The sequence below is a fragment of the Bacillus rossius genome, chromosome 1, assembly GCF_032445375.1.
Source record: "Bacillus rossius redtenbacheri isolate Brsri chromosome 1, Brsri_v3, whole genome shotgun sequence".
Taxonomy (NCBI): domain Eukaryota; kingdom Metazoa; phylum Arthropoda; class Insecta; order Phasmatodea; family Bacillidae; genus Bacillus; species Bacillus rossius.
Window position 1 is genome coordinate 82,518,710 of NC_086330.1, and position 13,352 is coordinate 82,532,061.

At 37.3% G+C, this 13,352-nt stretch overlaps 1 non-coding gene across 1 annotated transcript; it reads right to left on the reverse strand.

The window, feature by feature from the left end:
* Window positions 1-8,068: 8,068 nt before the first annotated feature.
* Trnav-cac (transfer RNA valine (anticodon CAC)) lies at window positions 8,069-8,141 on the reverse strand. The gene has a single exon. It is a non-coding gene; the product is annotated as a tRNA-Val (tRNA).
* Window positions 8,142-13,352: the final 5,211 nt, after the last annotated feature.

Genomic DNA, 13,352 nt, shown 5'->3' on the forward strand with positions numbered 1-13,352 from the left:
AAAACTTGCAATGTATTAAAATGAAATGACTGCAAATAAATTTATTTATTTACCATATAAGTTGAATTAAAAATATTTGGAATAGTGGAATTAATATGTGGTGGTGATATGAGGTGTTGTCGGGAAAGGTTTTGGTTTGGTTGGTTTAAAAAAAAAAAAGGGTGCCAAAACAAGTTCATGCCCCGGGTGAAATCTAGTTTAGGTATCTTCCCTGGTTCTCAATGAGTTTTAAACTAAAAAAAAAAATACGTAATTTACAGCATTGTTACAATTAAATTAAGCAAATATTTTATTTACATTCGACTTATTTAACATTATCCATATCTGCTTGAATTTTTTTGTTTACTTTAATGACGACATTTTATATGCAATAGGAATGAGTTGAAAACCAACAGAATTCTATTTTTATTTCTAGCCACTGGAGACAGGTGAGGGCAGAACTCAAACTGGTTTGCGGCGCAGGTCCTTGGAACGCAAGTCACTTGCTGTGTAGTGTGTCCGCAACGAACGTGTCTGAAGGACATGATCGACGACGGTTCCTTCACACCCGCGCTGCTCCCTCTCCCCCGGTACAGTCCAGCTCCTCCCAGCACGCATCTGGTTCAGCCGGCCGCCAGGTGAGACTCCGGCCGCTAGGACCGGGACGTGTTGGAGAATGGCGTCTGGCACCTGGAAGGCTGCCACTCCATCTGCTTCATGATGAGACCCTGCGGCAACCACGCACAGAAAATTTTTTTTTTGTACTATTACAAAAGATTCCTCTGGAAACCATTTGCCAAGAAATAGTCTGTAATACTACAAGAAAGACATTGTAACTTTGTGGAACACATGGCCATGATTATTATTGTATCAATGAAATAAAAATTTTTTTTTTGTAATAATACGGAGTATTTCTTGCAAATATTTATGCGTGATTTTATATTTCAATTGGTGTTTTATTCAAACATGTTTTAAAACCATGGCCATGATCGCATATTCAATAATTGGACTTTATTTTATTGTGATTATTAATGTGCGCAGTTAATATTGGAAAGATATTCAGGAAACAGTTTACAAATAACATTAGGTAACTATTGGAGGTTCTGGGACAACACAAGCATAAACGCCAAGGTATGATTCCGATCCCAGTATTACTGTGAACACTAGTTTGTAGTGAATAGAAAAATTTACAAACATCTGTAATTTTACATGAATATTCCTTTTCTAATTATAAAAACTATTGATTACATATGAGCAAGCCTTATTTCCATTTTGCACAACGTGTGTCAAGCTGCGTTACAAACAAACATTTCGGATTGATGTATTGAGTATTTGCTACAAGTTCGGAAGACTACAGTAAAATTGTTTAGGATCCAAGCCAGAAAGATAAGTTTCAATATTTTGAAATGGTCTCTCTCCTCTGTTATAGTCCACCACTCACATAACAAAAATTAATCAGTGTCACAGTATTCTTGTGCATGGAAGTTTCCTTGTGTTAAGTTAACTTGTTTAACAGATTTATCTTCTATAATTTTTTGATATATAGTTATTTCAAAATTCTCTCCTGACTTCGTGACCGCCAAATACCTGACGAAAAACTTAAAATATATTTTTCTCAATGTCTCTATTCGAACAACCACACACTGCACAAATACAGCCAGTAGTATATAATAGTATGTTCTGGCCCAGGGTTCTGGGTGTGGTGTCGGTTGCGTCGGCCGCAATCTTAGATTCTGACATCACGGTGGCCATCTTGGACGACCTTGATGTTTACCTTTGACATTGACTATCAAAATTTGCCAAAAATGTCCCAAAATGACTAATAATACTATTTGCCAAAAAAAGAACAGTTTTCTGAAAAAAAAAATATTCTGCAAAAAAATCTCAAAAAATAACATAAAAATAAAATTTTTCTTATTTAGAGGGGGGAAAACTCCCGTTTAAAGGTAAAACTTCTCCTTTTAGTCCTCAAAATCCCAGCGGTATAAGAGTTTGAAAAGCAAGCCACCATAAGCCGCTGAGGACATATGACCTCGACAATTAGGATGTCACGGCCGCCATTTTGAATTATGATGTAACCATTGCAATTATCATTATGGCCAACATCTTAAAAATCTGAAATTATAATCAGAAAATTCTAGAAAAGTTATATATCAATAAAAAATTAATAAATACAATTTTAATAAAAACATTCTGCCATTTTGTACTGTGATTTCACTATCTCCATCTTTAAAATTCGTAAATTTCATCCAAAAAATAAAAAAAAGTAAAAAATAATTAAATATTAATTAATAACATTGAAATTAAAAATGCTCTTACATCATGGAGTCTTCGGTTAGAGCCCTGTGATAGCAAAAATTAAATGGAGACGGATTCTTCCTCCACGTAAGCCACCAGTAGACTGACCTTCCACCACTAATTCCAAGGTATATATATATCGCCATATAGTATGATGTCATGTTCGCCATCTTGTTTTCTTCTGCTGGAGGCAGTCATCATGGATGTGTCATGTGTCGTGTTGAAGTAAATATTATTTATTTTTTATGTGGAATGCGGGATGCTCACTCTCGATCTCACGAGGAGGGAATTTGCTACACATAAAGGAGAAGGAAGTTCTGTTTGCATGATAATACTTCTCATTTTTCTCAAGGCATATTATTTTATTGAGTAATTGATATTTTTTGTTTGAATTTCACAAAATTAAAAATATGTTGTAAGTTCTGATTTCGTAACAGTAATTCACTAAATAATCGAAACTATGATAAAATGGTTTGTCTCATTTGGTGGATTTTGGGAAAATTTCGATGAATTTTGAGTAATTCTTGGCAATATTTGGTAAATTTTGAAGGCCATTGTCAAAAGTCAAGGTCATCACAGATGGCCGCTGTGACGTCAGAGTACAAAATAGCAGCCGTAACCACTGACACCACACCCTGATCCCTGGGCCAGGACATACCTTTTTATACTACTACTGCCAGGGCCGCGCGGGCCTTTTTCTTTCTTAAGGTCCTTTTTTTCTAGTTTTCCTCCGAGAAAAATGAATGGTTAAAAGATAATTTTCTTTTTTATTTGCATCCAATATAAAGTACAACTAATCGAAACTTTTCGATTTCAATTGAGTTTTCATGATTTTATGTAATAAAACACCTTGAAAACTTGTATTGCCTCATGTAATGACACGATGTTTTCGGAATTGGATCGTTAGCATTAATAAAACTAATCCGAGCATAATTTTTCAAACAAAAACATGACATTTTCTTAAGGTAAAACATAGATTACAAGAATTAAACTTTAAAAATTTTCCTGTTCCTTTAATTTGGGAGCTATTCTACACCCCCTTCCCCCGGTTCAGAAAAAGAAAATGGTCCAAAGCACCACCAAATCTAGGACCGCCACCGGACAGGGAGTGCGCTATCAAGTCACCTTGCAGGACAAGTCAATGAAACTAACATCTGAAGATGGTAACTGCCATCTTGGAATTATTTATAGTTTTGCTAACATTTAAATTTTTATTAATTTTATTTGTTATTGACATGAGGCGAGTATTATAGCTGTTATGGATTTTTTTACATTGTTAGATTTTGTTATTAATTAGCATACACGAAACGGTATTAAAAAAAATATTGTTTTACTTGAACAAATGCAGATGACGTAATATTAATATTCGGATAGGAATGTTGACTTCCACAAGTGTTCAAAGCTAGGTCCTGTATTATTACGGTATATTTGTTTGTATCTTACTTATGTTTATGTTCTTCAGTAATGTCTGGATTTCAATATTTCCGTTATTAGTTTATATAAGTTTAGTGTTAGAGTAGGTAAGTTCATGAACCATTGTTTGTGTGTTTAGTCCTAATGGTTACAAGTAAGAAAAGGTTAAAACCTATATCTGCCATAAAGTCGGCAGTACTTACATAAATAAATAATAAATAAACCTTGCTGCAGTTAAAATAAAATTTAATATCTTGGATTGTGGCCCCTAAGCCGTCCTAGAACTGAATATTTGTACGTCTAAAGTGGGAACGTTAGGTATTTAGATGTCAACCCTGAGTAACCTGACGTGAAGGGAAGACCGTGTTAAGCCTGTATCACTCGGTGAAAGATTTCACGCAGACTCCGCTGGAAGCTTCCAGCAATACTGCTAAACAAGCCTCCATGACAGCAGGCATGGATGTTTCTATGGAAGAAACTAACACACGTAGGATTGTGACCGGTGTAGGCCTAGCTTGTGCTAATGTTTTCCATATGATTGTTAATACTCTTTTCTGTTTGTATAAACATGGATGTTTGTCATAATTGTTGCGTAATGCTGTCACTTATTCAACGCATCACATGTTCACCGAGATTCAAATCAATAATCAAAATAACCAATCGCTCAAAAAAATATTACTATTCTTAACAGGGGCGCAACAACTAAATTTCCAAAGGGGGGGCAATATACCTTTTCATAAAGAATCATCGATCCCCCCTATTGAAGCGGGTGGTCCGGGGGTCCTCCCCCGGGAAAATTTGTATTTCAAGGTGGAAAATGGTGCTATTTAAGCAGTTTTATTATCTAAAAATTGATTAAACAGCACTTTCTTTGCCCCCGTTTGTCCCCACTTCAAAGTTTCAGGAGGAGGGGGGGGGGGGGCAAAATACCCTTGCCCCCCCTGTTGTTGCACCCCTGATTCTTAACACTAGCAGTACACTACCATTTCTTTCTGATTAGATAAAATTTCAACTTTCTACGAAACCTTCCACAGAAATTCGAACATGGCCGATTACCAAAGCTTCCATGAAAACGGCCAGCGCTCTGTTAACTATTCCACAGTACCATCCGTAGCTGCTGCCGTGGAAGACCTCCCATCGTGTGTCAGCAGGGGCTTTACGGAGAAGAGAATGGCTGGGGAGCAGAGTTCCGAAACCCGCAGGCCTACTACTAATGACCGCCAGGAGCACGGCTGACCTGTCGGAGAGAAGACAGCTGCGACAGGATGTCCTGGACGGGCCACGTCCTAGCTGGTCCCTCGTCGCGTGTCCTGTCTGCCGGAGGCCGGACGCTGCCCCCTGAAGCAGCAAGGACACTCTCACAGTGTGCTGCAGCCACTCAAGCTCGAGGGCAGCTGGTAGGCTATCCGGGAGCGTAACCGATTTTCAGAACCAAGAATATCGGTACTAAGTAGTTTTTTATATTATTAATGGTGAAGGATTCGGTGATTGAAGTAGTACTTAATAGTTAGTTTTGAACTATTAAACAAGTTTTAGTGATCAAAAGTAAAAAGATGAACACGTTTTGAAATGTTTTCTTGCAAATAGTATCTGCTAGCATGAACAAATCACTTTGTTTATTCTCGGTCTTACTCTCCATAATTAACTTGGGTTAGGGGGGGGGGGGGGGGGGGAGAAAGAACATTTACACAAATAATCATTCTAACGCATGCAAAATCACAGAATTATTAACTTCAAATAAAATTTCTTCTTTTCATAAAAACGTAAAAGAGAATACTGGCGCAACAACTGCAGGCACATGCAGCAGTCAGAGAACCGACTGCCGACTGACGAGCGCCCTCCAGTAAAGATCACTTCTCCAGAGGAGAGTCGCAAATGAAAGTAATCTTAGCGCGCAATATAAACGAAATCTTATGCTCTCGATGACGAGTCTCGAAAAAACAGAAAGAACCGGGAATCGATTTTAACTACCCGGTTCTTTCGGGGCCGGATATTCCCTGTTCTGAATCCTTGCAGTGGGTGTCCCAGCAGGTTTGCATCCAGGGGGGAAAACATTGAGGACTTAATGAAACGTACGCGATTAAAAATTCAAGTACGTTTACGGACTTTTCAACGAAGAATCTTACACAAATAAACGGAGATGTCTTCGTAATTTTAATTAACAGAATCTTCGTAGAAACTACACCGTATTTTGACTTCCGAGTAGGCTACAGTTTTTCGTTTCAAACAAAGGTAAACACACACTTGGACTAAAGAAGAGTCTTCTTGCTGTGGACTTCGGCAATTTTTGAATGTTTTGTTTATACATCAAGAATATTCTTTTGAATGCATGTCCAATGTTAAGTGGACTGAGTGTCCGTAAATTTACGAAGATAGCCGTACATTTACGAAGATCCCTGGGTAATTTATAACCAGCGTTCTTCGTAAATTGAAGGTGAACATTTACTACAGCAACTGCCAGAAGAGTCAAGGGACGTAACTAGATTGAGGCAGACGGGGTCTTGTTCCCCAGGCGCCACATTTTCGGAGGGAGGGGCGAGCATGCTTAACTGGCTGAGTATTTTTTACTATACATATATATTTACTTGAATATCGTAGTGCTAGAACTAAAAAAAAGTAGGAGGGCAGGTGAACTAAATTATTTTTATTGAAAGATACATGTATATCGCCAAATATTAAAAAACTGGAAATTTTCTCGTACTATCCAAGTAAAGATATATTAAAAATGAAATGACACCAAATAAATATGTTCATTTACCATCTAAGTTGAATCAAAAATATTTGGAATATAGTGGAATTAGTATGTGGTGGCGATATGAGGTGTTGTCAGGAAAGATTTTAGTTTGGTTGGTTTGAAAAAAAAAAAAGCAGCGTAGCCCCAGGAGGAAACTGGTCAAGTTACGTTCCTGGAAAAGCCACAGATAACATATATGGTTAAACATGTGTACAGCTAAGAGTTCAATAAATATATTTAAAATTACTGTGGAAATACAGGTCCGGAAAGGATAGCCATTTTGTTAATTGTAGTTTTATTATCTAAAAATAACACTTTTCTTTAAATTACAACAATCTAAATGTCTGCCTACAGACTGATCACACCTTCGTAAGTCCACTATTCATTTTCCCCACTGGATCTCGGCTCGACTGAGGCTCTCTGCTGTTCATCTTTCACAACACACCTCGGTCCAACACACTGCCTCGCACTGCTGCGCCGCGCTACTGTCCCCCGATGCTCTGACTGCCGATGATCCGATCTTCGCACACAAAGCCGCTCGTCGCCTTCTACCGCTCGCCAAGGGATCATTAACCCTCTTCACTTCACTGCCCTAGTAGGTCAATCCTTCCCGTTTTTATACCTTTCAGCCCCACTGTGGAAAGGTCTCGTAGCCCTTCGAAGTGTCACGTCATTAGAATACCCAAACTAAACACTCAATGCTGAGAGGACAAAGGCGTCCTAGTTACGCCACTTCACGCAGAGGGGGCTCTGGGAACTTGTAGAGCCTGAGAGAGAGAGGGCTAGAGAGGCACTGCTGCTAATCAGATCACCGCAGAGAGACAGGTGCTACCTGCATCGCAACCCTCCTGCAGGCTGGCTAGCCTGTGTGATTGCGTCCTCGTAACAATAGTTATAGCATAAAACACTTAAGTAGTACCTTTGTACGATATTTATAATCATTGTATTAGGCTTATATATTAATTACTGAGTGCTAAGGGTTCTATTAGTGTAATGGTTGCAATTCATACTTTCAATGCATCCTAACATCAGTCGAAATGTAAAAAAAATTGGTTGTCTGTAAAGTCGGTTTACGAACGATAGTTTAACGTGAATACGTCATAACAAAACATTGATGAATCGATTGCATACTTTTATGAATAAAATTGAATCATTTTTATTTTAATAATAAAAGAATAAATATTTGAAGTATACTAGTAATCAGATTTTTAAAATGCAAGAATAATTAACCTTTATTGCCGAAATTGTTGTTGTAATAAGCAATGAAAACCACATTAACTTTTCGCTTCACTTTATAAACAGTCGACGAAACAGTTCACGTGTAGATGACTTGTAATTAATTTTAAAAACTGGTGTTTAGCTATAAAGTTTAAATATAATTATGAACAAGTTTTCATATAAATAAACTGTAATCAAATATCTATCATCAATTATATGAAACACCATAAATTTTCAGTCAATTGTAACATAACCTATTATTACTGCACTCGCCGACAGCGTAACGGAACACAGAGTAACAGAACAATGAGCATAACGGGACACAGCGTAACGGAATAATAAGCTTAACGGGACACGGCATCAGAACACTTTTTCGTGCGTGCAGCCGGCGTTCATAGATTTATTAGACGTCACGTCAAAAAAAATTGTTTCCGCCCGGGATCGAACCGGGGACCTTGCGCGTGTGAGGCGCACGTGATAACCGCTACACTACGGAAACGACATGAGTAACACTGACTTTTAATTAATAATTTACACCTTCCAGTAGTCTGTTTTAAAAAATTATAAGTTTTAATATAATTTAAAACTCGATGTTTGATTCAAAAATTTGATTGTCTGTAAAGTCGGATTACGGACAATAGTTTAACTTGACGTCATAACAAAACATTGATGAAATGATTGCATACTTTTATGAATAAAATTAAATCATTTTTATTTTAATAATAAAAGAATAAATTCTTGAAATTATACTAGTAATCAGATTTTTAAAATGCAAGAATAATTCACCTTTATTGCCGAAATTTTTGTTGTAATAAGCAATGAAAACCACATTTACTTTTCGCTTCACTTTATAAACAGTCGACGAAACAGTTCACGTGTAGATGACTTGTAATTAATTTTAAAAACTGGCGTTTAGCTATAAAGTTTAAATATAATTATGAACAAGTTTTCAAATAAATAAACTGTAATTAAATATATATCATTAATTATATGAAACACCATAATTTTTTAGTCAATTGTAACATAACTTATTTTTACTGCTTTCGCCGACAGATGCTACTTTTTTTAATAGAAAAAGAATAAATAGGCCTACTTGAAACTATACTAGTAATCAGATTCATTTTCTTACGTACATTTGACGTAGAAATTATTTCATATTACACATTTATAAACAAAGTTTTAAGTTTTCACTTCTGTCGGCGCGGCGCAAGCGTACTAGCGTAACGGGACACAGGGTAACGGAACAATGAGCGTAACGGTACACAGGGTAACGGAACAATGAGCGTAACGGGACACAGCGTAACGGAATAATGTGAGTAACGGGACACTTTTTCGTGCGTGCAGCCGGCGTTCATCGATTTATTTGACGTCACGTAAAAAAAACACAGTTCTGTTAAAATAAGATGTTGGTGCACATAGGGTCTAGTCAACTGAACAGATCACCCCTATGATCAGAGAGGATTCCATTTCACGGATTCATCTAGCACCATTCGAAATTATTCTGGTTTTCCTATGTCTAATTTATTTCTGGTGCCGTATTTCCATCCAGGGACAACTATCACATAGCATTGTAGCACAGCTTAGGCATCCAGATAGCACGCTGGTCCGGAATCCACAATTGTTATTTAATAATTAACTTTAAATTCCCTAGCGGATGGGAAACATAACAGTATAAAAAAACATAATGTCATCATTTTAAATCCTGATATTCTGCCAGGCGGATGGGCAGTTAGCAGGTACATCATTCACACGCCAATATGATCATCAAGGACGAGAAGTGAAGCAGGTAAGGAGAAGCGAGAACAAGTGTTGGCCTGAGGCACTGACCATTTACAAACATCTGCTGTCTGTGGTGGCTGACTTTCCTGGGCGTGAAGGGCGGTGCCTCGACCACTGCTTGCAGCCGCCTGCTCTGGTGACAGCTCTTCTCAGCCCACGGCTTGTCCTGCGGGGACGGCGACCTGTGGACCGCACACCCACGTCGGCCAGTAGAGGAACACACACTACAAGGAAGACCAGTAGAGGAACATACACTACGAGGAAGGCCAGTAGAGGAACACACACTACAAGGAATGTCATTAGAGGAACATACACTACGAAAAAGGTCAGTAGAGGAACATACACTACAAGGAAGGTCATTAGAGGAACATACACTACAAGGAAGGCCAGTAGAGGAACACACACTACAAGGAATGTCATTAGAGGAACATACACTACGAGGAAGGTCAGTAGAGGAACATACACTACAAGGAAGGTCATTAGAGGAATATACACTACGAGGAAGGCCAGTAGAGGAACACACACTACAAGGAAGGCCAGTCGAGGAACATACACTACAAGGAAGGCCAGTAGAGGAACATACACCACAAGGAAAGTGAGTAGAATAACATTCACTACAAGGAAGGTCAGTAGAAGAACATTCACTACGAGGAAGGTCATTAGAGGAATATACACTACGAGGAAGGCCAGTAGAGGAACACACACTACAAGGAAGGCCAGTCGAGAAACATACACTACAAGGAAGGCCAGTAGAGGAACATACACTACAAGGAAAGTAAGTAGAAGAACATTCACTACAAGGAAGGTCAGTAGAAGAACATTCACTACGAGGAAGGTCATTAGAGGAATATACACTACGAGGAAGGCCAGTAGAGGAATATACACTACGAGGAAGGCCAGTAGAGGAACATACACTACAAGGAAAGTTCTCATTGAGAAAGCTGGACACGATCGATATGTCTATACTTAAACAGGTATGGAACAATGCCATGAGGTATTGCGTACTTTGAATAGCAATATAATACAAACCCATTCATTTTTTCAAAATTGAACTGGTCTGTTGAAAAAGGACATATCTCCACTTTTTTTTTAGTAACTCACTATATTTGGATCAATGCACTCTATAGATGCAGAATCATGTTACTTGAGTAGTTACCATTTCAGTTTCTCTTCTGCGTCGATATTATGTGCAGCAACTTGATCATAAGTTTATTTGAAACAGCCACAACTCCGGAGAAAAACTTTATTTTTGTTTTGGCAAATTTCATTTGAAGGAGATATGGCAATTTCGAACAGACTGGTTAAATTATTATGCTGATTACTTTTGCTAGCTAGAATCAAATCGTATTTAATAAAACCCCTTCAGTATTATCGCATTTCGACACCAACATCAGCAGCTTTCTATTCTTCGGAATGTGTTGCACAGGACAGAGTCGACACTTCTCGTTTATTACTGGCTCGGAGTCGTCCAGGACGCATCGGGAGGACTGAGGACCAGTCATAAAAACAATGCAGACGTGTGTGCTTCAAGTCCACTTTGCTGCCGAGTGAATGCGGGAGATCCTCTCGTTCCTCCTCACGCGCTCTGAGGACTCACTCTGGAACTCTGAGGGTGGCCTAGGGCCGTAGCTGGGATTTGGTAATGGAGGGAGTCGAGCATGTACCACATATATGAATAATTAAATTCCAGAAGAAGTAAATTTCCACATAAAAATATCAGGAAATAGTAATTTTAAAAATACTACATTTTCATGTTTAAATTTTAGTAATGATTTTGCATGACAAAAAAAAAAAATTAAAAATTTTATAATTTTTTTAATTTTATTGCTTTTAATGCTGTTTTTTTAAATAAACTGTTTGAGGATATCATTAAAACAAGGCAAACATATGCTATTTAATACATAAACACACATGTCAAGTTTGAGGCATGACGGGCTATAATGGAACGGAAATACATATCATAGCTTACAATATCATAATGCTTACAATAGTCCTTCTTAAATTATCTCCTTGTAACCTTACGTTTGTAGGTAGCTATAATTTTCTAATCCTGTCTTCGACCCCACGGACCCCCTCCCCCCACCACGGCTACGTCCCTGGGTGGCTGCACTACCAAGAGTAGGTGAGCAGGTTCTACGCATCGATGGGGCATCAGACAGCGCCTGTCAGAACTGGTGGTGACAGTTAATTAACTGTGACGCAGTGACGTTCAACTAATGGCCGGTGTGATATTCCTGTCCTGCCCAGGCTTGGCAGTGACCGTGTACATAACCGTATATACTTACTTCATTACTGAATAATAAAACAAAAAATATAATCCATCAAGTTTACACAATCGTTATTTTTTTTTTTTTTACTTTTTAAATAACTGTAGATAAAAGTTGTGATTTCACTGGTAAATTGTTTTGTATATTTCTCTTATGTCACATTACAATCCAAAGTTAGATTTAAAAAAATTAAAATTTTTAAATTATATAAATAAATTATTCGCATTGAAAAGCACAAATAAATATTTCTCTTACAGTTTGTGTTGTTGTAGTATAGCATTAACTATCTGTTTCCAACATGTAAGAGACGGGAGGAAATACTTTTTTTCACGCGGATGACAGTAGATTTTGTAATACTTACACTAGGCAACCAACGTTGTCCTGTGGTTAGTTCTACGGCGAATTGATAACTTCATCTTCAATGCAAGGTAAAAATTTGAACGAGTATAAAATGGCTGGGATCGATTCACTAAAGGTGATACATTATATTCATTTTCCTTTAAGTCTCATTTAATATGTAATGTAAAAGTAACTAACAACTTTCTCTAATCTATAAATTTTACACTTCAAATTACTTATGTTGAGTCAGTGGGACAATTTTTAAAACAAAACGAAATATAATTATAATGGGCCTGTGGGATGAGCCAGAATTCGACCGATCAACTTTGGTGCCAGGTTCATCGTGATAAAAATAAGTTGCTAACATTAATAGCCTTTTGCTTATGGACTAAAGTGCTTCCCAAAGTATTCATACGCCATTTGAGGTTGGAACTGAAGCACATTTTTCACAGCAAATAACAGAGAAAGGGTTAAGATGGAAATTGCAGCTTTCGTGAAATGATTTTGTATAATTATTATAATTTTTAGGAAAATGCGTGGAAAATAACTCTGTTTGTAACATAGGCGATACTGTAGAACCCTGTTATAATGTTTCTTCCTGCATATAATGTTTTCCTGCTTATAACATCACATTTTCGAAGTCCAACCATTTTTCCCATAAGGACAATATATTACTTCCTACAAACAAGGTTACACGAATTTTGAATGTCCTGCTTATAAAGATAGTTTTCTAAACTTCAAGAAGTGCAAAAAAAAAGTGAAAACCTTTGTGTATTCTATATATCAAAGGTACATATGTTTGCACATACGTTGTTGTCACCTTAATCTTGGAAAACAAAATAACCAATACTTTCATTTTTTTGTCGTTCTGGCGTGTTTAATATATGTAAAAAAAAATCATAAAGCGTTTTATACTGCTTATAGAGATGAATTTAATTCATTCGTAGATAGGAATCCACATAAAACACATGTTCAAGTGGCAAAAGAATTGGACATAGGCATTTCTTCTCTAACGCTATCGTTGTGAATTGTGAGATAATTTGAGAAAAATGAGGACGTGTGTCTGTGAAGACAAAGAAAATAGAAGCTGAAATCTTCACGAAGTTAAAAGAAAATTATTTTCTTGGTTTAAGCAAATTCGAGCATCGAGTGAACCTCTCAGAAATTTTAACACTAACAAATGTTCAATTTATAATTCCTGCTTGTAACATTTTCCTTCTTACGATGTGTTTTTATCTTTCCTCCCCTTGCAAAACGTTAAAATATGGTTCTACTGCTTGTAACGTATTCCTGCTTATAATGTGTTTTTATTTTCCTTTCCTCCC